Source organism: Pongo abelii, chromosome 6 (assembly GCF_028885655.2).
Source record: "Pongo abelii isolate AG06213 chromosome 6, NHGRI_mPonAbe1-v2.0_pri, whole genome shotgun sequence".
Lineage (NCBI taxonomy): Eukaryota > Metazoa > Chordata > Mammalia > Primates > Hominidae > Pongo > Pongo abelii.
In genome coordinates, this window is record NC_071991.2 from 22,856,166 (window position 1) to 22,880,092 (window position 23,927).

A 23,927-nucleotide genomic window follows, 5' to 3' on the forward strand; every position below is an offset into this window, starting at 1 on the left:
CAGGAGCCGGGCCCGTAGACGCAGCCGGGAGGAAGAGCTGGCCCTGGAGAGGACGCCGTGAGGCTGCAGCTGGGTCTGGAGAGGCCGACTTGAGGAGGTGCTGGGCCTGGAGAGGCCACCAAACGGGAAAAACCGGGCCCGGAAAGGCCATCGTGAGGAGCGAGCTGGGCCTAAAGAGGCCGTCGGGAGGCAGGAGCTGGGCCTGTCGAAGCCGCCGGAAGGCAGGAGCTTCAGACTGGGGGTGGCCGCAGGGAGGCCAAGAGTGGGGCGTGGAGACTCCGCTGTGAGGCAGAACCTGGGCCTGTCTACGTGCCCTCGGGAGGCACGAGGCTGGGCCTGGAGAGGCAGACCGGAGGTCGAGCTCCGGGCCTGAAGGGGCCGCCAAAAGTCAAACGCGGGACCTGGGAGGGCCGCCGGTAGACGTGAGCCGGGCTGGGCCTAAAGAGGCCAGTGGGAGGCAGGAGGAGGTGCGCCTGGAGTGGCCGACTGGAGGAAGTTGTGCACCTGGATAGGCCGCCGAGAGGCAAGAGCTGGGCCGGGGGAGGCCGACTGGAGGACGACTTGGGCCCGCAGAGGCCGGCGGGAGGCAGGAGCTGGCCCTGGAGAGGCCCACTTGAGGACAACTTAGGCCTCCAGAGGCCACTGGGAGGAACAGCCGGGCCCGGAGAGGCCGACTGGAGCAAGTTCAGGGCCTGGCGAGGATGCAAAGGAGCAAACGCCAGGCCTGGAAAGGCCGCCGTGGAGGCAGGAGCTTGGCCTACAGAGGCGACGGGGAGGCAGGAGCTGGGCCTGCAGAGGCCGCCGAAGGGCAGGAGCCTGGCCCGAGGAGGCCACGGCGAGGCAAGAGGTGGGTCTGGAGGGCCCACTGCGTGGTCGAGGCTGGGCCGGGAGAGGCCGCCAACAGGCAGGGGCTGGGCCCGGGGAGGCCACGAGAGGCACGAGCTGGGCCTCCACGGTCCAGCGTGAGGGAGGACCTCGGCCTGCACAGGCCAGTGTGAGGCAGGAGCTCACACCGCTGGGCGGGTCGCGAGAGGCATGAGTCGGGCCGAAACAGGCCACCGTCAGGGAGGAGCTGGGCCTGTCGAGGCCGCCGGGAGGCAGGCAGGAAGCTGGCCCCGGGAAGCCGCCATGAGGCCAGGCGAGAGCCGGGCCCGGAGAGGCCCCTCGGAGGCAGGAGCGGGGCCTGCAGGGGCTGTTCTTCTGTCAGGGCTGCATCTGCGCTGGCCACCGGGAGGCAGAAGGCTGGCCTGCAGAGCTTCGGCTGGAGAAAGGGGTGGGCCCACAAAGGCTGGCGGGAGCCGGGCAGGAGCTGAGCCCAAAGAGCTTGTTTGCTTTTCTTGGGAGGCAGGAGTTGGGCCTGTCGACGCAGCCAGGAGGACGAGGAAGAGCCAGGCCCCGAGGGGCCGCCATGAGGAAGGCAGAGGCTCGTCCACTAGAGGCCGACGGGAGGCAGGAGCTGGCCCTGGAGGGGCCCACTCGAGGACGTGCTGCGCCCCCAGAGGCCGCCGGGAGGCAGAACCTGGGCCCGGGGAGGCCTACTTCACGACGAGTTGGGCCCGCAGGGGCCGCCGGGAGGCCCAAGCTGGGCCGAGAGGAGCCCACTGGAGGAAGTCTGGGGGCCCGGAGACGCCATCGGAGGGCGAGGAGCTGAGCCCGGAGAGGCCACCGTGGAGGCCTGAGCTGGGCCGGGAGAGCGTGTCTTGAGGAATTTTTGGGCCGACAAAGGCCGCCAGGAGCTGGGCAGAAGCTGAGTCCCAAGCGGTGGCTGTGAGGCAGGAGCCGGGCCCGCAGACGCAGCCGGGAGGAAGAGCCGGGCCTGGAGAGGACGCCGGGAGGCTGCAGCTGGGTCTGGAGAGGCTGACTTGAGGAGGCGCTGGGCCTGGAGAGGCCGCCAAAGGGGACAAACCGGGCCCGGAAAGGCCATCGTGAGTAGTGAGGTGGGCCTAAAGAGGCCGTCGGGAGGCAGGAGCTGGGCTTGTCAAAGCCGCCGGAAGGCAGGGGCTTCGGACTGGGTGGGGCCACAGGGAGGCCAAGAGCAGGGCGTGGAGACTCCGCTGTGAGGCAGAGCCTGGGCCTGTCTACGGGCCCTCGGGAGGCACGAGGCTGGGCCTGGAGAGGCAGACCGGAGGTCGAGCTCTGGGCCTGAATGTGCCGCCAAAAGTCAAACGCGGGGTCTGGGAGGGCCGCCGGGAGGCGTGAGCCGGGCTGGGCCTAAAGAGGCCACTAGGAGGCAGGAGGAGCTGGTCCTGGAGAGGCCGACTGGAGGAAGTTGTGCACCTGGAGAGGCCGCCGAGAGGCAAGAGCTGGGTCAGGCGAGGCCGAGTGGAGGACGACTTGGGCCCGTAGAGGCCGGCGGGAGGCAGGAGCTGGCCAGGGAGAGGCCCACTTGAGGACAACTTGGGCCTGCAGAGGCCGCCGGGAGGAAGAGCTGGGCCCGGAGAGGCCGACTGGAGCAAGTTCAGGGCCTGGCGAGGATGCAAAGGAGCAAACGCCAGGCCTGGAAAGGCCACCGTGGAGGCAGGAGCTTGGCCTACGGAGGCCACGGGGAGGCAGGAGCTGGGCCTGCAGAGGCCGCCGAAGGGCAGGAGCCTGGCCCGAGGAGGCCACGGTGAGGCAAGAGGTGGGCCTGGAGGGCCCACTGTGAGGTCGATGCTGGGCCGGGAGAGGCCGCCAACAGGCAGGGGCAGGGCCCGGGGAGGCTACGAAAGGCACGAGCCGGGCCTCCACGGCCCAGCGTGAGCGAGGACCTCGGCCTGCAGAGGCCAGTGCGAGACAGGAGCTGACACCATTGGGCGGGTCACGAGAGGCATGAGTCGGGCCGAAACAGGCCACCGTCAGGGAGGAGCTGGGCTTGTCGAGGCCGCCGGGAGGCAGGTAGGAAGCTGGCCCCGGGAAGCTGCCGTGAGGCCAGGCGAGAGCCGGGCCCGGAGAGTCCCCTGGGAGGCAGGAGCGGGGCCTGCAGGGGCTGTTCTTCAGTCAGGGCTGCGTCTGCACAGGCCACCGGGAGGCAGAAGGCGGGCCTGCAGAGCTTCGGCTGGAGAAAGGGCTGGGCCCACAAAGGCTGGCGGGAGCCGGGCAGGAGCTGAGCCCAAAGAGCTTGTTTGCTTTTCTTTGGAGGCAGGAGTTGGGCCTGTCAACGCAGCCAGGAGGACGAGGAAGAGCCGGGCCCGGAGGGGCCGCCATGAGGGAGGCAGAGGCTTGCCTCTAGAGGCCAACAGGAGGCAGGAGCTGGCCCTGGAGGGGCCCACTCGAGGACGTGCTGCGTCCGGAGAGGCTGCCGGGAGGCCGGACCTGGGCCCTGGGAGGCCGATTTCACGACGACTTGGGCCCGCAGGGTCCGCCGGGAGGCCCAAGCTGGGCCGAGAGGAGCCCACTGGAGGAAGTCTGGGGTCCCGGAGATGCCGTCGGAGGGCGAGGAGCTGAGTCCGGAGAGGCCACCGTGGAGGCCTGAGATGGGCCGGGGGAGCGTGGCTTGAGGAAGTTTTGGGCCGCCAAAGGCCACCAGGAGCTGAGCAGGAGCTGAGTCCAAAGCGGTGGCTGTGACGCAGGAGCCGGGCCTGTAGACGCAGCCGGGAGGAAGAGCTGGGCCTGGAGAGGACACCGGGAGGCTGCAGCTGGGTCTGGAGAGGCCGACTTGAGGAGGTGCTGGACCTGGAGAAGCGGCCAATGGGGACAAACCGGGCCTGGAAAGGCCATCATGAGGAATGAGCTGGGCCTAAAGAGGCCATCGGGAGGCAGGAGCTGGGCCTGTCGAGGTCACTGGGAGGCAGGCTGGAACTTGGCCCTGGGAAGCCGCTGTGAGGCGAGAGCTGGGCCTGAGAAGTCCCTGGGATGGAAAAGTGGGGCCTGTAGGTGTTGTTCTGCAGCCAGAGCTGCATGCGTTCCAGCCAGCTGTGGGTATAAGTTGGGCCTACATAGATTTGGCGGAAGAAAAGTTTGTTCCTGCAGATCCTTGTCTGGAGAAAGGCTTGTGGCTACAAAGGCTGGCATTATCGGGGTAGTATCTTAGCCCAGAGACGTTTGTTGTGAGGTGGTAGGTTGGCCTGTTGACGCAACCACGAGGAACACCTGGGCATGGAGTGGTCGCCACGCACAAGGAAGAGTGTTGGCCTCTAGACGCCGACGGGATTCAGGAGCTGGTACCGGATGGGCCCACTTGAGGACACGTTGCTCCTGGAGAGGCTGCCGGGAGGCTGGATCTTGGCCTCAAGAGGCAGACTTCAGGACGCTTTGGGCCAGCAGAGGCTGTCGAGAGGCCCAATCTGGGATTAGAGAAGCCGAATGAAGTTTGCGGGCCTGAAGACTCACATCAGTGGGCAGGAGCTGAGTCTGGCAAGGCCTCCATGAGGCGTGAGGTGGGCCGGGAGAGCTTTGTTTGAGGAAGTTTTGGGCCTACAATGACTGTTAGGAGCTGAGTAGAAGATGAGTCTGAAGAGGTTGCTGTGAAGCAGCAGTTGTGCCTGTAGATGCAGCGGGGAGGAACAGCTGGGCCTGGAGAGGAGGCTGGGAGGCTCCAGCTGGGTCTGCAGAGGCCTACTTTAGGAGGTTCTGGGTGTGGAGAGGCCACCAAAAGGGACAAAATGGGCCTCGAAAGGCCCTTTTGAGGAGTGAGCTGGGTCTAAAGCGGCCATTGAGAGGCAGGAGCTCGTCCTGGAGAGGCTGATTTGAGGAAGTTTTGCTCCTGGAGAGATCACTGAGAGGCAAGAGCTCCTCCTGGAGAGACGGACTTCAGGAAAATTTGGGCTTGCAGCCGCCACGTGGATGCAGGAGGCTAGCCCTGTAGAAGCTGAGATGAGCACCACTATTTCAGACTGCAGAGGTCGCTGGAAGAGCTTCGCCTGGAGAGACCGACTGGAGGAAGTTCAGGGCCGGTAGAGGATGCAAAGAAGTCAACGCTTCGCTTGTACAGGCCGCCGTGAGGCATGAGGTTGGCCTACAGAGGCCACTGGGATGCAGGAGCTGAGCCTGTAGAGGCTGACTTCAGGATGATTTTGGGCTGCAGAGGCTGTTCAGAGGAAGAGCGTGGCCTGGACATGCCGACTGCAGGAAGCTGTGGGCCTGGAACAGATGTCAAAAAAGCAAAGGCCGCCGAGAGGCCTGAGCCTGGCCTATAGAGGACATTGGGAGGGAGGAGCTGGGCCTGTAGAGGCTCCTGAAAGGCAGGAGTTTGGCCTCAGGAGGCCACGATGAGGCAAGTGGTGGGCCTGGAGGGTCCACCGTGAGGTAGAGTGTAGGCCTGTGTACGCCGATGTGAGGCAAGAATTGGGCTGGGAGGAGCCGTCTTTGGACAATTTGGGCCTGCAGAGGCTGCCAGGATGCAAGAGCTGTGCCTGGAGATTCCGCCTTTTTGCATGAGCTGGGCCTAAAGGGGCCATTGTGAAGCAGCACCTGGACTTGTCGTGACTGCTGGGAGGCAGGCGGATTTGTGGCCCGGGTAGGCCACCATGAGGCAAATGCTCAGTTTTCGGAGGATGCCGTGATGCAGGCAGAAACTCAGCTTTCAGAAGCTTCCGTAAGGGAATAGTTGTTCCTGTCGAGGCTGCCGGGAGCCTGAAGGTAGGCCTGGAAAGCTTGACTTTAAGAATTCTGTGGCCTACACAGACTGCCAGCAACTTGGCAGGAGTTGGGCCAAAGGAGGTTGTTGTGAGGCAGGAGATGGGCCCATTGATGCAGCCGGGAGGATGAGCTCGTCCTGGAGATGCCAAATTGAGGACATTCTGGAGAGGCTGCAAAAGGCAAAAGCTGTGCCTGGAAAAGTCACCATGGGGCATAAGCTTGGCCTAAAGAGGCCATTCAGAGGCAGGAGCTGGGCCTGTAGAGGTTGCTGAAAGGCAGCTGCTTGTTCTGAGGATGCTACAGTGAGACACGAGCTGGATCTGAAGGTTCCACTGTGAGGCAGAGGCTGGGCCTGTAGAGGCCAACAGAAGGTAGGAGCTAGGCCTGAAATGGCTGATTTGAGTAAGTTTGCAGCTCTGAGAGTCCACAGGAGGCAGGAACTGGGCCTGCATAGGCGACGACAGACATGAGTTGGCCCTAAACAGCCCAGTGTGAGGGAGGACTTGTGCCTGTCGAGGCTGCTGCCAGGCAGGCAGAAACTTGGCCTGGGGCAGCTGCCATGAGGCAAGAGCTCGGCCTGGAGAGGCCCCTGGGATGCAAGAGTGGGCCCTGCAAAGATTGTTCTCAAGTCAAAGTTGGGCCTGAACATGCCACTGGGAAGCAGGTGGGCCTGGAGAGTTTGACTTGAGGAAGTTTTGGGCCTACCGCAGCTGCCATGAGCTGTGCAGGAATTGGGCCAAAAGAGGTTGTTGTGAGGCAGCAGACTCAGCCACGAGGAAGAGCTGAGCCTAGAGAAGCCATCCTGAGGCAGAGGCTGGGCCTGTAGAGGCCGATAGGAGGCAGGAACTGGGCCTGGAGAGGCCAACTTAAGGAGCCTTTGGGCCTTCAGAGGCTGCCAGGAGGCAGTAGCTGGGACTAGAGAGGCTGAATTAAGGAAGTTTTAGGCCTGGAGACGACATCCCAGGGCAGGAGCTGGGCCTGGAGAGGCCACCATGAGGCATGAGCTGGGTGTAGAGGCCAGTGTGAGATAGGACCTGGGCCTGTCCAGGCTGCTGGGAGACAGGCAGGAACCTGACCAGGGGAAGGTTGCCGTGAGACAAATGCTGGGCCTGGTAAGGCCCTTGTGACTCATAAGCTTGGCCTAAGAAGGCCACCAAGTGGCAGGAGCTGGGTGTGTAGGGGCTGCTGAAAGACAGGAGCTTGGCTTGGGGGGGCCGCAGTGAGGCAGATATTGGGCCTGAAGAATCTGCTGTGAGGCCGATGGGAGGCCGGAGCTGGGCCTGGAGAGGCCACCAAGATGCAGGAGCTGGGCCTGGAGAGGTTGCCAATAAGCATGAGCTGGGCCTAAAGAAGCCAGTGTGAGGCAAGAGATTAGCCTGGAGAGGCCAACTTGAGGAAGATTTTGGCCTGGAAAGCCTGTCAGGGGCAGGAGCTGGGCCTGGAGAGGCCACCGTGAGGCATGAGCTGGGCCTAATGACAACAATGTGAGGCAGGAACTGGGCCTGTCGAGGCTGCTGGGAGGCAGGCGGGAACTTGGCTGGGGGACGATCTCCTTGAAGCAAGAGCTGAGCCTGGAGAGGCCACTGTCACACGGGAGCTGGCCCTGTTCAGGCCACCGGGAGACAGAAGTGTGTGCTAGAGAACTTGATGTGAGGAAGTTTTGGGCCTACAAAGGCCACCAGGAGCTGAGCAGGAGCTGAGTGGAAACACATTGTTGTGAGGCAGGAGGTGGGCCTGGAGATGCAGCCAGGAGGAAGAGCTGGGCCTGGAGAGGCCCACTTGAGGAAGTTCTGGGCCTGGAGAGGCTGCCAAAAGGCAAAAGCTAGGCCGGAATGGCCACTGTGAGGCATGAGCTTGGTCTAGAGAGGTCATTGGGAGGCAGGAGCTGGGCCTGTAGAGGCTGCTGAAAGGCAGCAGATTGGCCTGGGGGGCTGCGGTGAGGCAGAGGCTGGGCCTGGAGAGTCTGCTGTGAGGCAGAGGTTGAGCCTGTAGAGGCAGGAGTTGGACCTGGAATGGCAGACTTGAGAACATTCTTGGTCTGGAGAAACCACCAGGATGCAGGAGCTGGGCCTGGAGAGGCCACCGAGAGGCATGAGCCATGCCTAAAGAGTTAGGCAGGAGCTCTGCCTGAAGAGGCCGACTTGAGGAAGTTTTGGGCATGGACAGCCTGTTGGGGGGCAGGAGCTGGGCCTGGAGAAGCCACCGTGAGGCATAAGCTGGCACTAATGATGTTAGTGTGAGGCAGGATCTGGGCCTATCAAGGCTGCCAGGAGGCAGGTAGGAAACTGTTCAGGGAAGACCTCCATGAGGCAAAAGCTGGGCCTGGAGAGTCTGCTGGAAGGTAAGAGCTGGGCCTGGAGAGGCCATTGTCACGCAGGAGCTGGGCCTGGAGAGGCCATTTTCACGCAGGAGCTGGGCCTGTCCAGGACATTGAGAGGCAGAAAGTGGGCCTGGAAAGCTTGACTTGAGGCAGTTTTGGGCCTACAAAGGCCACTAGGAGCTGGGCAGGAGCTGAGCCAAAAGAGGTTGTTGTGAGGCAGAAGTTGGGCCTCCAGGCACAGCCAGAAGAAAGAGCTCGGCTTGTAGAGGCCACCTGCAGGCAGCAGCTGGGCCTGGGAGGCTGACGAAAGGCAGGAGCTGGGCCTTGAGAGGCCGACTTGTGGACATTTTGGGCCTGGATAGGCCACCTACAGGCAGGAGCTGGGACTAAACAGGCTGTTTTAAGGCAGGAGCTGGGCTTGTACAGGCTGCCGGGAGGCAGAAGGTGGGCCTCAAGACACCACTGTAAAACAGGAGCTAGGTCTTGGAGGGTGGCTGTGAGGCAAAAGCTGGCCCTTGGGAGGCTGATGAGAGGCAGGAGCTGGGCCTGGTGAGGTCAATTTGAGAAAGCTCTGGGCCTGGAGAGAAGGCTGGGAGGCAGGAGCTGGGCCTAAAGAGGCCGTTGTAATGATGGAGCCACGCCTGTGGAGGCTGCCATGAGGCAGTAGCCTCAACTGCAGACTGTTGTGAGGTAGGGTATGGGACTAAATAGGACATTGGATGCCATGAGCTTGGTCTGTAGAGGCTGACTGGAGAAAGTTCTAGGCCTGAAGAGGCTGCTGGGAGGCAGGAGCTGGGCCAAAAGAGTCAAGCACATTACATTTATTAGGTACTTTATTTCCCCTATTATGTTGTAAGATATAATGAAATTATAGAATTCACCATAATGTAGCATCAGTGGCTGTGTTAAGCCTGTTTTCCTGTGACTAGATGGTCCCATCCTCTGAGCATGATGGGAGAAAGTGACAGATCATCAGGCATTAGATTCTCATAGGGACAGCGCAACCTAGATCTCTCACATGCACGGTTCACAAATAGGGTGTGAGCTCCTATGAGAATCTAATGCTGCTGCTGATCTGAGAGAAGGTGGAGCTCAGGCAGGAATGTGAACAAAGGGGAGTGGCTGTAAATACAGATGAAGCTTCCCTCACTCTACACCACTCACCTCCTGCTGTGTGGCTCCTTACAGCTATATGGCTCAGGGGTTGGGGACCCCTGCTCAAGTGCATCCAAAAGGACCCTTCCCACACCACTCTTCACAGTGGTCAAGTGCAGCAACCACTTAACTCCCAAGGCATGTGCCTCAGCTGGCATTTCATCACAATCAACAGTAAGTGGTAGCTTGAGTTATTGTGAGGTCACTTCCTGGAAATCACCAGCATCCCATTTCCCATTGGCAAGGAGCTCAGCACTGCCCCTTGGATAACCAAACCTATGCCCAAATCCCATCTGTGTGGGTTTATCTCCTGGGACCCTTCCTAGCATATTAGTCAGAGTCCAATCAGGAGATATAAACCACTCAAAAGTTTAAAGTGGTAAAATTTAATACAGAGAATTATTCATTATAACAGGGGAACAGCACAATGAGAGATTGGCTAGCACAAAGTAAAGAGAACTCCAGAAAATAAAAGACTAGCACAGGCCAGACATCACGGCTCATGCCTGAAATTCCAGCAATTTCAGAGGCCAACGCAGGAGGATTGCTTGAGGCCAGGAGCTAGAGACCGGCCTGGACAGCACAGCAAGACCCTGTCTCTATCCAAAAAAAGAAAAAAATTAGCTGGGAGTGCTGGTGCACACTTGCAGTCCCAGCTACTCGGGAAGCTGACATGGGAGGGTAGTTTGAGCATGGGAGGTCAAGGCTGCAGTGAGTCATGATTATGCCATTACAGTCATCAAGCCTGGGTGACACAGCAAGACCCTGTCTCAAAGAACAAAACAACAACAACCATTTACAGACAGAAAAGAAATAGAGCTAATGAGCTAAGGAAAGATGTTAAAATGTGACAAATAAAGTAACATGAGGTCTTTTATCTGTTTAAAACAATGAAAGAAAACTTATTAAATTATAATACCCTGTGCTGGCAGAGGTGCAGTGAAATGGACACTTTCTTATACTATGAGGGGTGTTTTAAGTAGTACATAGCATTCCAGGGTAAAGCTTGGCAATTTTTTAAAATAATAGAGACAGGGTCTTACCTTACTGCCTCCTCCAACTCTTGGCCTCAAGCAATTGTCCTGTCTTAGCCTCCAAAGGGCTGGGATTATAGCTGGGAGGCACCTAAAACCTTGTCAGTTTACACCAAGGGCAAATAGAATGTCCATTCACCATGACTCACAGTAATCTTACTTCTGGAAATACCTTGGGGAAGCAATTCAATCTAAACAAAAGGTCAACTGTACAAACTCAAGTGAAAATCTAGGAGTGATTGAAGACAGAGTAGTTAAGTGAAATAAGAAACAGTTATAAGAAACTAAACTATGATATTTATAGGCACCTAGTAAAAGGTCACTTCATGTTAGCTGCTTCTTTTTTGAGACGGAGTGTCACTCTGTCACTCAGGCTGGAGTGCAGAGGCCTGATCATGACTCACTACAGTCTCAGCTTCCCTGAGCTCAAGTGATCTTCCCACCTCAGCCTCCCAAGTAGCTGGGACTACAGGAACACATCACCACACTAGGCTAATTCATGTATTTTTCTGTAGGGACGGTGACTCCCTTTGTTTCTGAGACCTGTCTCAAACTCTTGACCTCAAGCCATCCTCCTGCCTCAGCCTCCCAAAGTATTGTGATTAATGGTGTGAGCAACCACACTTGGCCAACTGCTACTTTTATCAATATTATTATTCCACCCTATTAAAAATTATTTGTCATTACAAATTATTATTTTAAAGGCTACAGAACTGTATGTGTCCTACAGCATAATTGTAAAACCACATACAGTTGTCCCTTGGTATACAGAGAGAATTCGTTCCAGCCACCTATCTCTGCATATACCAAAATCTATGCATACTCACGTTTCGCAGTCATCCCTCTGGAACCCACATACAGAAAAAGTCCAAATATGAGTTGGGCATAGAGGTAAGCACCTATAGTCTCAGCCACTTGGGAGGCTGAGGTGGGAGGATTGCTTGAGTCTGGGAGGTTGAGACTACAGACAGCTCTGACAGCACCACCACCACACTCCAGCCTGGACAACCAAGCAAGACCTTGTCTTGTGGGGGGGGGGGAACAGGTTAGAAATTATCTAATGAGGTTTGTTGGGTAAAACTCCATATAAGCAAAATATATATTAATGAAGCAAATCATGATAAATTAGTACAACGGACTTTTTGGAGTCTCTGACAATAAAGGTAAGAAAAATGCAAAACACAGAGATAGATGGTAAAAAAAAAAAAAGAAATTAGGGAAGCATTCTATATGTCTAATAAAAAGATGCTAGCCATGTTTGTGCAGCAGCAGTATGTCACAATACGACATACCTTGGAGAAAAGTTAACCAATGAGGAAGTTGATAAAAATGATCAGAGAAGCAAAATACTGATACAGATAGTCAATAAACCACGAAGAATTTCCATAACTGATGTCAGCAAAGTGGGAATATTGTACAGTGTGTGTTGAAGTTCTTATACAACAGTTTATTTGCCTTTTTTTTTGTAAGGAACATATATACTACAAGTTCTTCTTGCTGTCGAAAGAATATGTGTGAATAAGTTATTTGAACTTACTCTTCTGTTTTTCTACTTTTCCTGCCATCATCCCACAGCCTTTAGACATTTTTTATCTTTTTAGAAAATTGAGCAAGTGCTTGTTGTCATGGTTCATACCTCTAGGATGGGAGGCAGGGGTGGAAAGGTCACCTAAGGCCAGGAGTTTGACACCAGCCTGGCCAATAAAGTGAGACCCCATGTCTACAAAACAATTTAAAAATTAGCCAGGTGTCATCATGTATACCTACAGTCCCAGCTACTCAGGAGGCTGAGGCAGGAGGATCCTTAGCCCAGGAGTTCAAAGCTGCAGTGAGCTGTGATGGCACCACTGTACTCCAGCCTGAGTGACAGGGTGAGACCCCATCTCCTAAAAGAAAAGAGAAAGAAAGAAAATAGATTAAGTAGCAAGTTCCATGTACCTTACTTTGAATACTTCTAAACTAGAAGTTCTCAATCTTTTGGGGTCTAGCATCCTTTTACATTTTTTAACTTTATTGAAGATCTCTAAGGCTTTTTCTTTATATAAATATATTAAAATTAGAAAATATAACTAAATTTTAAAAATATTATTACATATTAATAAAACCATTACATGTTGATATAATACAAATTTTAAAAAATATTTAATATTCATTACATATTAATAATAAAATCATTACATGTTAATACTCTTTTTTTTTTGGAGATGGAGTCTCGCTATTTCGCCCAGGCTGGAGTGAAGTGGCGCGATCTCGGCTCACTGCAACCTCCACCCCCAGGCTCAAGTGATTCTCCTGCCTCTGCCTCTCAAGTAGCTGGGCAGGTGCCCACCACCAGGCCCGGCTAATTTTTGTGTTTTTTCAGTAGAAACGGGGTTTCACCATGTTGGCCAGGCTGGTCTCGAACTCTTGACCTCAGGTGATCCATCCCCTTTGGTCTCCCAAAGTGCCAGGATTACAGGCATGAGCCACTGCACCTACCCCAATTAATACATTTTTAAAAACACTGATTAGTCAGGCAACAACACTGGGCAGGGGTCTCCTCATTCCCAGAAATACAAACCCCACTGCACAGCTCCGAGGTTGCAAGGGCTGCAGAGACAAAAGGCTCTAACTTGAGATTTCATTATTTTATTTGTATTTCTGTTTGTACTGTGAGACAGGTCGTGCTCTGTCACCCAGACTTGAGTGCAGTTGTGTACTTACAGCTCACTGCAGCCACAATCTCCTGGGCTCAAGCCATCTTGCTGTCTCATCTCCCCAGTAGCTGGTACTACAGTTGAGTGCTACCATACCTGGCTATTTTTTAAATTTTTTGTAGAGTGAGGGGTCTTGCTATATTGCCCAAGCTGGCCTCAAACTCCTGACCTCAAGAGATCTGCCCACCTCAGCCACCTGAGTAGCTGGGACTACAAGTATACATCACCATGCCTAGCTACATTTATTTTATTAAATTTTGAAAAACATTTTTGTAGAGAGGAGGTCTTGCTATGTTGGCCACGCTGGTCTTGAACTCCTGCCCTTAAAAGATACTCCCATCTCTGCTTCCCAAACAGCTGGGACTACAGGCATGAACCACTGCACTGAGAATGAAGAGATTTCTTTAATCTAGCATCCCATACTTGGTAGGATTGAGAAAGGCAGTAGTGTTTTTTAAAATTACTTAATAATTCAGTAAGAATCAAACTCAACCTTGACCCCTGCCTTCTCTCACACCCCACATCTAGTCTGTCAGGAAATCCTGTTGACTGTCTTCAACACGTACTGAAGATCCCCACCCAGCAACTCCCTGGCCTCCTCCCCTACTTCTCTCCTCTGACCATCTCTCAACACCACCAAGACCCTGGTCAAGACCACTAACATCTCCTGCCTGATGTTGCCACAGCTTGGCCCCCATGCTTCTACCCAAATCTTCCCACAGCCTTTCTCAACTCAGCAGCCAGAGAATGCTTTTATATCGGGAGACAGATCATGTCGCCTCTCTGCTCAGAACCCTCCCACAGTTCCCATCTCAGTCAGAGTAAAAGCCAAAGCCCCAGCAATAACCTCCCAGGGCTTATGCGATATGTACTGATCCCTTCCCCTAATTCTCTCCCTCTATCCTTCTGCTCCACTGGCCTCCTTCCAGAGCCTTAGACACACCTCAGACACTTTATTCTGTTTTTCTGCCTATAATCCTCTTCCCTCAGCACCTTGGCCAACTCCTTCCCCTCCTTCAAGTCTTTGCTCAATTTTCACTTACGAGGCCACCCCTGACCATTCTATTTAACATTGCCATCTGTCCCCATGCCCACCATGCTCATGTCTTCTCTTTTTTTTCTTTTCTTTCTTTCTTCTTTCAGTCCCTCTCTCTTTCTTTCACAAGATCTCACTTTGTCACCAAGGCTGGAGTGCAGTGGTGCAATCACAGCTCACTGTAACCTCAAATTCCCAGGCTCAAGTGGTCCTCCCACTTCAGCCTCCCTAGTAGCTGGGACTACAGGTGTATCCTATCATCCCTGGCTCACTTTTCTTATTTTATTATTTATTTTATTTTATTTTATTTTTTATATATTTTATTTTATTTATTTATATATTTTATTTATTTTATTATTTTATTTTAAATTTTGAGACAGAGTTTCACTCTTCTTGCCCAGGCTGGAGTGCAATGGTGCAATCCCAGCTTACTGCAACTTCCACCTCCTGGATCCAAGTGATTCTCCTGCCTCAGCCTCCCAATAGCAGGGATTACAGGTGCTTGTCACCATGCCTGGCTAATTTTTGTATTTCTAGTACAGACAAGGTTTTGCAATGTTGGCCAGGCTGGTCTCGAACTCCTGACCTCAGGTGATTTACCCACCTTGGCCTCCCAAAGTGCTGAAATTTCAGGCATGAGCCACCGTGCCCAGCCAATTCTTTTATTTTTCATAGAGACAAGGTCTCACCATGTTGCCCAGGCTGGTCTTGAACTCCTGGCCTCAAGTGATCCTCCTGTCTAAATTCCTGAAGGGCTGGGATTGCTGGCATTAGCCACCATGACTGGCTTCATGTTCATTTCTTCTTGCTGCTGCAACAGTTTGCAGTTTCTTACATTTAGTGGCTTAAAACACCACCAATCTACCATCTTACAGTTCTGGGGGCCAGAAGCCCAAAATAGGTCTATTAAGGCTAAAGTCAAGGTGTCAGCAGGATGCATTCCCTCTGGAGACTCTAAGGTGTTCCCTTAGCTTTTCCAGCTTCTAGAAGCCACCCACATTCCTTGGATCATGGCCCTTCACTCCATCTTCAAAGCTAGAAGTGAAGCATCTTCAAATCTCCCTCTCTGACCTCTGCTTCCATCACCACATCTCCTGCTCCAATTCTAACTCTCCTACCCTCTTTCTTTCATAAAGATCCTTGTGATTGCTGGGCATGGTGGCTCCCACCCATAATCCCAACACTGGGAGGTCAAGGCAGGAGAAACACTTGAAGCACAAAGTTCAAAACTAGCCTGAACAACATAGTGAGACCCCACCTCTAGAAAAAAATTAAAATAAATATTAGCCAGACATGGTGGTGTGCACCTGTAGTCCCAGCTACTTGAGAGGCTGAGGTGAGAAGACCACTTTAGCCCAGGAGTTTGAGATCAGCCTGGGTGACATAACTAAATCTCATCTCTATGAAAATGAGCTGGGCATCAGTGACGTGCATGTGTAGTCCCAGCTACTTGGGAGGCTGAGGAGGGAGAATGGCTTGATCTCAGGGGGTCAAAGCTATAGTGAGCTATGATCATATCACTACACCCCAGTCTGGATGACACAGGGAGCTTCTGTCTCAAAAAAAGAAAATAAATACATATTTAATCTCTGTCCCTGGTTCCTGGCACAGAGCTTCTAAAGCTCTTACAAAGACCTCAGTGATAGACATGATAGGAGCATCTTTTGTTTTTAATATTTAGTCTTGGTCCCAGGTTTCTAATACAACAGCCTCTAAGAACTTTGGGGGCAACCACATGATCAGAGGCTTGGAACTTTCAGCCTCATGCACTGAACTCCAGGAGGAAGAGGGGCTGAAGATTGACTTAATCACCAGTGGCCAAAGATTTTATCAATCATGCTTGCGTAATAAAGCCTCCATAAACACCCTGAATGGGGTTTGCAGAGCTTCTGGGGTTGCTGAACACAGGAGATGCTGGGAAGGTGGCATGTTCAACAGAGGGCATGGGAGCTCTGTGCCCCTCCTAACTTACTTTGCCCTGGGCATCTTTCTTTTCTTTTGAGACAGGGTCTGGCTCTTTTGTCCAGGCTGCAGTGCAGTGGCACAATCTCAGCTCACAGCAACCTAAGCCTCCCCAGTCCCCAGCTCAAGGCATCCTCTTGGCTCACCTTCCTTGGTAGCTGGAATAATAGGTGCACAACACTGCACCCGGGTATTTATTTTTATTTTTCTAACTTTTTGTAGAGATGGGTTTTCACCATGTTGCCCAGGCTGATCTCAAACTCCTGAGTTTAAGTAATCCTCCCACCTCAGCCTCCCAAAGTGCTGGAATTACAGACATGAGCCACCACATCCGGGAAGTACATCTCTTTCACTGGCTGTTTCTGAGATGTATCCTTTACAATAAGCCAGTAATAGGAAATGAACTGGCCAGATACAGTGGCTCACATCTGTAATCCTAGCACTTTAAGAGGCTGAGGATCACTTGAGCCCAGGAATATGTGGCCAGCCTGGGCAACACAACAAGACCCCATCTCTACAAAAAATAAATTAGCCAGATGTGGTGGTGCAGGCATGTAGTCTCAGCTACTAGGGAGGCTGAGGTGGGAGGACCACTGGAGCCCAGGCAGTTGATGCTGCAGTGAGCTATGACTGCACCATTGCACACCAGCCTGTGCAACAAAATGAGAACCTGTCTCTCAGAAAAAAAGAAAATAAACTCTTTTTCCGAGTTCTGTAAACCGTTCTAGCAAATTATTAAACCCAAGAAGAGGGTCATGGGAACCCCTGATTTGTAACAGGTTGGACAAAAGTACAAGTGACAACGCAGGACTTGCCATTGGCATCTGAAGTCAGGATAGTCTTGTGGGACTAAGCCCCTAACCTCTGGGGTCTGTGCTAACTCCAGGTAGTTTCAGAATAAAATTGTGGGATACCCAGTTAATATCCAGAACACTGGAGAACTTGGTGTACAAACTCCACACACACGTTCAGTCAAAAGTGCATGAGTAGAGACAAACACAGGCTTTTCTGTCACCTGTCTACCTGCTTAACTGCATAGGAGAGGCAATACGTGGTGCTCATGAACAAAGCAAGCATTAAAGTCAGACCAGACCCAACATTTGACTCAGTCTTAATATCCAGGTGAGCCTGGGCAAATCATTCATTATTCCTAAGTCTTCATCACTTCATTCATAAAATGGGGATAACTGTGGCACCTACCTGTGATTTTGTGAGAATTAATGAGATATTACGCTTGGTGTTATTGTGATCACTATACCTATTCCAAATTATTTGACAAGGACAGGGATGGATGATAACATCAAAACATTAGAAACTGTAGTGAGGTCTCTCAGGCAACATTCCATACAATCAAATTATTGTCGCTACAAAGCATTACTGCCACACTTAATTCACCATTTCCTGAAAAAAAAATGTGCCAGCTTCATTGTTCAGGTCATTACAGTGCTGGTTTCCCTGCCTGGGCAGCTCACTCCATCCCATCCCAGCCCTTTCCCCATCCCTCCACCTCCCCCCTTCCCTCCTCATTCTCATACAACTCTTCCTCATCTTTCAGGACTTGGCTTCAAAGGTCACCTTAACTGGAAGCTTCTCTCACCCTCCAGAAGAGCTTCCCATTGCACTTGATGCATGCACTATTATTTGATCATTTTTGAGTTCTATTCCAAGTCTTTTTGTACCTGAATAACATGTTGCCCAGTCAGTCTCTCTTCCTGGACTCTGAAGTCTTTCATGGTAGATCCAGCTGGAAGTTGACAAAAAGACATTCTTTTGAAATAGAACGATGACACAGACAGACATAAGTTCTTAAATGTTTTAAATGGTATGTGAAACTTTAACAAAATTCAAAGGCTTCTGGGGAACATTTAGGAGGGAAAGTTACTGGGAATGTCATAAAGGATTAATTTGTATTTTATTTTATTTTATTTTATTTTGAGACAGAGCCTCAATTCTGTCACCTAGGTTAGAGTGCAGTGGTGCAATCAGGGCTCACTACAGCCTCGACCACCTGGGCTCAGGTAATCTCATTTAATTTTTATTTGGTTTAAAAAACTCACGTGTTGGTTGAGCGTGGTGGCTTATGCCTGTAATCTCAACACCCTGGGAGGCTGAGAGAGGTATATTACTGGAGGCCAGCAGTTTGAGATCAGCCTGGAAAACATATTAAGGCCCTGTCTCTACCAAAAAATAACAGAGCGAATGTGTGGAAGGCAATTTTTCCACAGACTGGGGGTGAAGGAAATGATTTCAGGATGATTCAAATGCATTACACATATTGTGCACTTTATTTCTATTATTATTACATTGTAATATATAATGAAATAATTCTACAACTCACTACAATGTAGAATCAATCAGTGAGATCGCTGAGCTTGTTTTCCTGCAACTAGACTGTCCATCTGGGGTGACGGGAGACAGTGACAGATCATCAGGCATTAGATTCTCATAAGGAGCACAAAACCTAGATCCCTCACATGCACATAACAGGGTTCGTGCTCCTCGGAGAGTCTAATGCTGCTGCTGATCTGACAGGACATGGTGCTTAGGTGGTCATGCAAGTGATGGGAGGGCTAGAAATACAGACGAAGTTTCCCCTCACTCGCCTACTGCTCACCTCCGGCTCTGTGGCCCTGTGGTTGGAGACCCCTGCTCAAGTGCATCCGAAAGGATCCATCCCATGCCATTCTTCAGAGTCATCTTTACTGCCACAGTGGTCAAGTGTAGCACTCCTAAGCTCGCAGGGCCTATGGCTCAGCTGGCATTTCATCACAATCAACAGTAAGTGGTAGCTTGAGTCATTGTGAGGTCACTTCCTGGAAATGACCAGCATCCCATGTCCCATTGGAAAGGAGCTGAGCACTGCTCCTTGGATAACCAAACCTATGCCCAAATCCCATCTGTGTGCATCTATCTCCCGGGATCCTTCCTATTATCAATTCTGTATTTGTAGGAGTCCAATCAGGAGACACAAGCCACTCAAAAGTTTAAACTAGAATGAGGAAAGTGGCTCACACTTGTAATCCCAGCATTTTGGGAGGCCAAGGTGGGTGGATCGCTTTGAGCTCAGGAGTTTGAGACCAGCCTGGGAAACATTGTGAAACCCCATCTCCACAAAAAACACAAAAACTAGCCAGATATGGTGGCATATATCTGTAATCTCACCTACTCAGGAAGCTGAGGCAGGAGAACTGCTTGAGCCTGGCAGGTGGAGGTTACAGTGAGCAGAGATTGTGCCACTGCACTCCAGCCTGGGTGATAGCATGAGACCCGATTTCAAAAAAAAAAAGAAGAAGAAGAAGAAGAAGAAAAAGAAAAACAACATATGTAAAATTAATATAAAAAGTATTAATTTTGGCCAGGTGCAGTGGCTCACGTCTGTAATCCCAGCACATTGGGAGGTAGAGGTAGGCGGATCACCTGAGGTCAGGAGTTCGAGACCAGCCTGACCAACATGGAGAAACCCCGTTCCTACTAAAAATATAAAATTAGCCAGGCGTGATGGCACATACCTGTAAATCCCAGCTACTTGGGAGGCTGAGGCAGGAAAATCGCTTGAACCCTGCAGGTGGATGTTGCGGTGAGCCGAGATCACACCATTGCACTTCAGCCTGGGCAACAAGAGCTACACTCCATCTCAAAAAAAAAAAAAAAAATTAATTTTAACAGAGGATCAGCATACTGAGGGACACACTAGCACAAATTAAAGACAACTCTAGAGAATACAGAACTAGCAGAGGCCAGGCATGGTGACTCAACCCTGTAATCCCAGCAATTTGGGAAGCCTAGGCAGGAGGATCGCTTGAGGCCAAGAGTTGGAAACCAGTCTGACAAACATAGTGAGACCCTGTGTCTACCAAGAAAAGAAAAAAATTAGCCAGGTGTGGTGGTGGTGCACACCTGTAGTTCCAGCTACTTGGGAGTCAAGGGTGGGAGGATCCCTTGAGCCTGGAAGTCTAGGCTACAGTGAGCCAAGATCCTGCCACTGCACTCCAGCCTGGGCAACAGAGACCCTGTCTTAGAAATAAGATAAGATAAGATAAGACAAGATGGGATGAGGTAAGATGAGATAAAATAAAATGAAATAAAAGTGTTAATCCCCCTATGGGAATCTCCTCCGGCCCTCTCTGGAACCTCACTTGTCAGTTCTTCCTCCCACTTCCCTGTATCTTTAACCTATCACCCGCTTTTAGCTCCTTCCCACCATCATTTAAATTACTCAAACGTCTTCTATTTTAAAAACCTCTCCCTAAACTCAGTGTGTCCCCTGCTTTAGGTCTCCAGCACACCCACTGAGCCATCTGCTCCCCCTGGTGCCTTCTCCACACAGCAGCCTGAGCCATGTCTCTAATCCATTAATCTCATCACGTTACTCCCCCATTTACATCACTTCTCCTTGTCTCGGGGATTAAGTCCAAACTCCTTAAAAGCCCCTGCTCTGCCCTGCCTTGCAAGGCAGCCTCACTGCTTGCCCTTCTCCATTTTACCTGCTGTGGAGTCCAACTGAGCCTCATCTGCCCCCTGAATTGGGAATTAGATTCTCATAAGGAGCTGAATCCTGAATCCACATTCTTTGCCCTCTGGGAGTCTCTGAAGTAGGTGATGCCCTCTGCTTAGAGTACACTTCCCCTTAAATCTCTACTCTCTTCCTGGCTAGCTTTGGCTCCTGTCACTTGTCCACTTTGGCATGACCTCCTCCTGGAAGCCTTCCTTGACTCTCCAGATTCTCAGGAGCATGGGAGGTGAAGTGCTCCTCCCATGAATGGATGGAGATTAGCGAGTATGCGTTATTCATGCTTAATTCACCAGTGCTTAGCTGAGTGCCTGGCACAAAACAGTTACTGTGGTGGCCAAAGTAATGACCCCCCCCCCCCCACCAATTGCTCATGTCCTATATTACAATGCACAAATACATAGGAAGGGGGAATTAAGAGTGCAGATGAAATTAATGTTGCTAATCAGCTGACCTTAAAACAAGATTATCCTGGAGTATCTAGAAGAGCCCATGTAATTACAAGTGCTCTTTAAATGTGGAAGAGGGAGGCAGAAAGTTAAGAACCAGAGATGGTGGGCACAATGGTTTATGCCTGTAATACCAATACTTTGGGAGGCCAAGGCAGGAAATTCCCTTGAGTGCAGGAGTTCAAGGCCAGCCCTGGCAACATAGTGAGAGGCCCCATCTCTACCAAAAAAATAATAATAATAATCACCGTGTGTCACAGTGCTTACCTGTAGTCCCAGCTACTGGGAAGGTTGAACTGGTAGGATCGCTTGAGCCTGGGAGTTTGAGGCTACAATGAGCCATGATAGGACCACTGAACTCCATCCTGAGTGACACAGCAAGGTCCTGTTTCTTTTTTTTTTTTTTTCTTGAGATGGAATCTTTTATTGATGAAAATGCTGTAAACACTGTTAAAATGACAACAAAGGATTTAGAAAATTATATAAACTTACTTGATAAAGTAGTGGTGTGGTTTAAGAGGATTGATTCTGATTTTGAAAGAAGTTCTACATTTGAGTAAAAGGCTGTAAGTCAAAGAGCATCTCATGCTGCAGAGTAATCTTCTGTGAAAGGAAGAGTCCATTGATGCTGCAAACTTCACTGTTGTTTTATTTTTAAAAACTGCCACAGCCACTCTAACATTCAGCAACCAGCACCCTGATCAGTCAGCAGCCATCAACATCGAGACAAGACCCTCCACCAACAAAAAGATTACAACTTGCTGAAGGCTCAGATGATCCTTAAAATTTTTCAGCAACAAAGGTCCTGTTTCTAAAGAAAAAAAAGGACATTGGAATCAGGAACCCCTCCATCCTAAGGTGCCTACAATGCATCTCTCTCTGCAAATGAGTAAACATCATCCTCCAACTCCTCACAGAGTGGAGCAGCAGGAAAACTCCCTCACCTCATTTCTGTGCAGTTTGGGAGGCCTGGACAGACCAATAACCAGCTCCTTGCTGATGAAGCAATCGGGAAATGGCTGGAGTTGAGCTAAGGAGAATTTGGATCCTTCTTTCTTTTGGTTCTCAAGAGGCAGGGTAGGGGTCAGGCATGGTGGCTCATATGTGTAATCCTTGCACTTTGGGAGGTCAAGGTGAGAGGATCGCTTGAGGCCAGGAGCTCAAGATAAGCCTGGGCCACACAGCGAGACCCAGGTGGCATGCACCTGTGGTCCCCACTACTTGGTAGGATGAGATGGGAGGATTGATCACTGAATCCCAGCAGTTTCAGGCTGCAGTCAGCCATGATCACACCACTGCACTCCAGCCTGTGTGATAGAAACAGACCATGTCTCAAAAAGTAAAAAAAAAAAAAAAAAAAAAAAAAAGAGAGAGACTATAGGCAGGCACCACCACACCACCACATCTGGCTAATTTTTAAATATTCTGCAGAGATGAGGTCTTGCTAGGTTGCCAAGGCTGGTCTAAAACTCCTGGCATCAGGCTGGGCATGAGGGCTCATGCCTGTAATCCCAGCACTTTGGGAGGCCAAGGCAGGCAGATCACCTGAGGTCAGGAGTTTGAGACCAGCCTGACCAACATGGTGAAACCCCATCTGTACTAAAAGTGCAAAAATTAGCTGGGCAGTAGTGGCATGTGCCTGTAATCTCAGCTACTCGGGAGGCTGAGGCAGAAGAATCACTTGAACCTGGGAGGCGGAGGCTGCAGTGAGCCGAGATCGCACCACTGCACTCCACCCTGGGCGACAGAGTGAGACTGTCTCAAAAAAAAAAAAAAAATACAAAGAAACAAAAACAAAAACAAAAAACAAAAAAAACTCCCAGCATCAAGAGATCTTCCTATCTCACCCTCCCAAAGCCCTGGGATTATAATTTTTGTTTAGAATAATTGAAGACACTTGTTCTTACACTGCTTTAAGGTATAAAGAAAAAAAAAAGATAATAACAAATGTTGGTGAAGGCCGGGCACAGTGGCTCAGCCTGTAATTCCAGAATTTTGGGAGGCTGAGGTGGGCAGATCACTTGAGGCCAGAAGTACGAGACCAGCCTGGCCAACATGGTAAAACCCCATTACTACAAAAAAATATGAAAATTAGCCAGGCATGGTGGTGTGCACCTGTAATTCCCAGCTACTCAGGATGCTGACATGAGAGAATCACTTGTGCCTGGGAGGTCAAGGCTGTAGTGCACTGTGATGGCATTACTGTGCTACAGCCTGAGAGACAGAGCAAGCCCCTGTCTAGAAGAAAAAAAAAATGTCAGTGAAGATGTGGAGGAATTGGAACCCACATACATTACTGGTGGGAACATAAAATCATGTAACCACTTTGTTTGGGTATTTCTTTTCCTGTCATTTTAATTGGATTTTTCAAAAAATCAAGACAGGGTCTCACTATCTAGCCTAGGATGGTCTTGAATTCATGGGCTCAAGCCACCTCCCAACTGAGCCTCCTGAGTAGCTGGGATTACAGGTGTGAGCCATTGCACCTAACTGGTATAGCCACTTTAGAAAACAGTCTGGCAGTGTCTCAAAATGCTAAATGTACAGTCATCATATAATGCAACAATTTCACTCCTAGGCATATATCCCAGAGAAATAAAAATATATGTCCACACAAAAACTTGTACAGCAATCTTCATAGCACCATTATTCATAATGGCCAATACATGGAAAAAACCCAAATGTCCACCAACTGATGAACAGATAAACAAAATGCAGTGTGTCTCTAACACAGAATATTACTCAGACATAGAAGGAATGAAATATTGATACACACTATGACATAAAGGAACTCTGAAAACATTGTGCTAAGAGGGGAAAAAAAGCCACAAAAGACCACATATTATACAATTCTATTTGTCCAGGTTAGGCAAATCTATAGTGGCAAAAAATCAATCAATGGTTGCCTAACGCTGGCAGCCAAGGCAGGTGGGGGGAGTAGGAGGTAGTGGCTAAGGGGTGCGGATTTCTCCTTTCATATAGGGTAATGAAAGATTCTAAAAGTGACTGTGGTGATTGACGTACAGCTCTGGGAATATTCTAAAACCTACTGAATTGCAGATTTCAATAAATAAAGTGAATGGTATGTGAATTGTATTTTAATAAAGCTATTATTTTAAATAATAATAATAAGGGGCTGGGCACAGGTGGTCATGCCTGCATGTAATCCCAGCTCTTTGGGAGGCTGAGGCAGGAAGATTACTTGAGGT

General features: G+C 50.9%; 1 long non-coding RNA gene and 1 pseudogene across 28 annotated transcripts in view; both read right to left on the reverse strand.

The window, feature by feature from the left end:
* Positions 1 to 3,690: 3,690 nt before the first annotated feature.
* Positions 3,691 to 7,268, reverse strand: LOC112131706 (putative uncharacterized protein FLJ44672; annotated as a pseudogene).
* A 438-nt stretch (positions 7,269 to 7,706) lies between these two features.
* LOC129060625 (uncharacterized) overlaps positions 7,707 to 23,927 on the reverse strand; it is a 71,809-nt gene continuing 55,588 nt past the window's right edge. For 9 of the 28 annotated variants that reach the window (XR_010140673.1, XR_010140665.1, XR_010140664.1 and 6 more), the window contains 8 exons: positions 21,663 to 22,025; positions 21,211 to 21,529; positions 19,269 to 19,392; positions 18,374 to 18,572; positions 17,817 to 17,910; positions 17,439 to 17,503; positions 16,960 to 17,160; positions 7,707 to 11,951 (listed from right to left, as the gene is read on the reverse strand). This is a non-coding gene — a long non-coding RNA (uncharacterized LOC129060625). Of the gene's footprint in view, positions 11,952 to 16,959; positions 17,161 to 17,438; positions 17,504 to 17,816; positions 17,911 to 18,373; positions 18,573 to 19,268; positions 19,393 to 20,985; positions 21,166 to 21,210; positions 21,530 to 21,662; positions 22,026 to 23,927 lie in introns of all 28 variants that reach the window. The other 19 variants (XR_010140657.1, XR_010140655.1, XR_010140661.1 and 16 more) reach the window with 14 other exon arrangements.